A 3,891-nucleotide genomic window follows, 5' to 3' on the forward strand; every position below is an offset into this window, starting at 1 on the left:
CGACTTGTCAAGATAATCTATCTCGCCATGTCGACATGATATGTATGTTATGTCGACTTGACAACATAAATTATCTTGACAAGTCGTCAAGTCGAATGGCACTTAGGTGCTTCCGTAGAAAATGCATTAAAACAATTCAAAGATGTTTATTTTCAGATTTGCAGTAATTTTTGGTTCCTTCTGTTGTGCCTTTAATTAGCACTGCTGTAGTGGATATGTGCACTTTATAAATCTTATTATTATTATTGTTATTGTTAGTATTATAATTTTTAATTGTTATTATTAATTAATGCTATTGATTGTTATTTAAAAACTAGATTTCAACTGACTCTCTATTGAAAACCTATGGACTAAAATGGAAGCTCAAAATATACAGTAATATTAATGATGAATAATATTAATTATTATAATTATAATAATTATTATAATTACAATAATGAAAATAACAAGATTCAATTGAATTACGTATTTGTAATATATTTAGAGGAGAAAAATTATGTTGATACTATTTAGGCCAAATAAAAAAAAATATTGTGTTGCCATGCCCGAACGACTCATACGAAATTCAAGGCATTTTAGCTTTTTTTTTTACTAAAACTAACAATATTTTTTTTATGAGCAAATAAGGCTGGAATAGCCTTGGCCAGGCTAGGGGCCAAGGCCTAGCCTATTTTATCTGGATGGTACGTGATGCGAATCAAAAAAAAAAATATATATTTCCTACCAACCTACACATTTTGTGGATTTTTCCAAAACATGGCCAACACAAAAATTATTTTTTTTGCCTTATACGAAAAAGTGCATGTTATTTTGTGTTCATTTCATTTTTAACGTGGAATTTACAGTGACAGACTCATTTCATATGCACTATTTAGGCCAAATAAAAAAAAATATTGTGTTGGCCATGCCCAACCGACTCATACGAAATTCAAGGTCGGCATTTTAGCTTTTTTTTTTACTAAAACTAACAATATTTTTTTATGAGCAAGTAAGTGTGGAATAGCCTTGGCCAAGCTAGGGGCCAAGGCCTAGCCTATTTTATCTGGATGGTACGTGATGCGAATCCAAAAAAAAAAAAAAATATTTCCTACCAACCTACACATTTTGTGGATTTTACCAAAACATGGCCAACACAAAAATTTTTTTTTTTTTGCCTTATACGAAAATGTGCATGTTATTTTGTGTTCATTTCATTTTTAACGTGGAATTTACAGTGACAGACTCATTGTCTGTTGTTAATTCATATGCTTGACAGCAATTTGACCACTGAAAGGTCATTGTCAAAAAACAAGGACCTAAGACGACTGAAGAGTGGAGTTTCCTTCTTACGTTCTGCCGGGTAAAATCAATTACTTTAAGCGACGTTTCTAGACTAACCTACACGTACAAACGTCCGCGTGTTGCGACGCTCGAGTATTACTATTCAGCGTTTTAACTAAATTTCTAGGTTTCCTATTTCTACGTTTAATCGGCCCATGTCTCAGCCACAATATTTTGAGGCCAATATTATTTACAAACCCAGTTAAACTTATTTACTAGTCTATTTCAGCGTGCTAATTATTACATTTAGGCGACACTTGTTGTAGATACACGGTACCAACGCTCATTTTTACTATGTTTCTACGTCAGCTCATCAGTGTTCTAATATAGACAATGGGTCGTGTCTCATATTATTTGTTATATTTTTATTCATTATTTTCACTTGACTCGCATAAATAATTTTGTTCGAAGAACATTTGCAGTTGTACTTCGCAGCACTTCACTTGCAATTTGCAATTTCTAGTAAACTATAGTTTCTATGTCGTCCCTTGACCATTTTATGTATCTGTAACTTTGATTTATTTATCTTATTAGTTTTCCATGTCTGTTTAAAGGTGGACAAATAAATTCTGAATACAGTAAATATGAAATGAAATGAAAATGAACCAGTCTTAACTTTAACCATGGTGCTGGGGGCTGGTCTAGACACGCCAGATAGAGTGTCAAGATAGCAGCATACCAAATATGCAATCATAGGTTACAGGTCTAGCCTCAAAATTGGGGATCTAAATGTAGGTTGCCACCTAAAGAAATACAAAACCAGTGCCATCAGCCATTAGGCCCAGTGTACTCAACTAGACTTTCGCCAGGACTCTTTTTTATATGTACAGGACCACCAGCAAACAAAGCAACCAAAAGAGGGACTTTCAAAGTAAAAAAAAATATTTGGAAATAGCTTAACCTAGCATTCAATGGCTTAATAAAATTCATTGGCATACCGGTAGTGTAAGATGCTGTATTTGTTATATTGCGGTGAACAGGACAACCAATCAAAATGTGACTCCTTTGTGAGCAGCAATGGAACTTCCATGGGGCTAGATAAACCACCTGCCTAGGAATGTAATTCCTGGGCAAGGTTAATAGTACTCAAGATGGAATTATGAACTAAATATTTAGACCAAGGGCTGGATTTATCAAACTAGAAATCAACTTAAATTCATCTTAATTCCATTTTTTTTTTGCTTTTAGTCAAATTATCATTATTACTTAGCTTAAAAATTGCTTAAAATTAAAAAAGTCAATTGTACACATGCGCCATCTAAGACGATTTTTAAGATAAGATTTTGCTATTAGATGGTTTGATAAATCAGCTTAAATATTTGCTTATGGCCATCTTAACTTTTTTGACTTAAGACATTTGCTAAGCTGAGATTGATAAATCCCTAGGCCTGGCGCTTTACATGCACCACTTTCTTCTGAAATACACTTGCAATCCATTAATAATAATATTATTATTATTATTATTACTAATTTTATTAATGCTTTAAAAAAACTAATACTATTCGTTTTGTCTTAATTTCCTATCATTTTTAATGTAGCTCTTTAAGGTGTATTATGCTTTGAAAATAAATAAATCCTTGCCAAGCCGCTAGGGCACATAGATATACAGATCATTTCGGTCGCACTTCATTTCGGTCGCGCTTCGTTTCGGTCGCGCTTCATTTCGGTCGCGGTTTGTTTTCAACAAATGTATGGAGCGTCAATGGAGTTTCGAAACGCTAAATTTAATATAACTAAGCCTAATTATCATTGCAAGTTCGTCAATCGACTTTTTTTATTTATGTTTTGTTGTATTTCTAATAAGTAACAACAGACTATATAAAAGCAAGTAAAATTAATACTATTATTACTAAACTATCAAATAATATTATCGGACGGTTTTTATTTTCGTTTTGTTATGAATCCTATGCTTTCTACTACATAACAAATACAGCAAATAAAATAAATACTAAAATATGATATGATGTTATATATTATTATTATTATTATTATTATTATTATTGTTATTTATTTCCATTGTATCTGGAAAAAACAGCCAATTTGTCATTTAAATTACTGTAACATTAGTTTATTAACAATTATTTTTATTAATATTAAAGTTTGTTATTGTTTTTATTTTCGTTTTATGAATCCTACGCTTTCTACTACATAACAAATACAGCAAATAAAATAAATACTAAAATATGATATGATGTTTTATATTATTATTATTATTATTATTTTGTTTTGTTTACATTGTATCTGGAAAAACCAGCAAATTTGTCATTTAAATTACTATAACATTAGTTTATTAACAATTATTTTTATTAGTATTAAAGTTAGTTATTTTTAATATATTACTGTATAACTTGGTGCTATTTTTCTTTTTTTACAGAAACAACGCAGATGTTACGAAGTTGACCGAGTTTGAGATACGTTTTTTTGGTTCTTGCTATATACATCGATATAATTTTTATTAATGCTTGAATCAAATAAAAATCTATGGAATAAGTATAGTCAATAGATTAGTTTCGCATACGTTTTTTTTTCTTGTCTGTTACGTTTCCATTTACCATAAATGTTCTGATCATG

The 3,891-nt window shown here is 30.6% G+C and overlaps 1 protein-coding gene across 1 annotated transcript in view; it reads left to right on the plus strand.

Annotated features, from left to right (window-relative positions):
* The window catches only part of LOC117108511 (solute carrier family 28 member 3-like), a gene marked incomplete in the record, with an annotated part of 54,937 nt that overhangs the window by 28,308 nt on the left and 22,738 nt on the right, over window positions 1-3,891 (plus strand).

This window comes from Anneissia japonica, unplaced genomic scaffold (assembly GCF_011630105.1).
Source record: "Anneissia japonica isolate Jap-2015-1 unplaced genomic scaffold, ASM1163010v1 scaffold26_len2425191_cov177, whole genome shotgun sequence".
In the NCBI taxonomy this organism is placed as follows: domain Eukaryota; kingdom Metazoa; phylum Echinodermata; class Crinoidea; order Comatulida; family Comatulidae; genus Anneissia; species Anneissia japonica.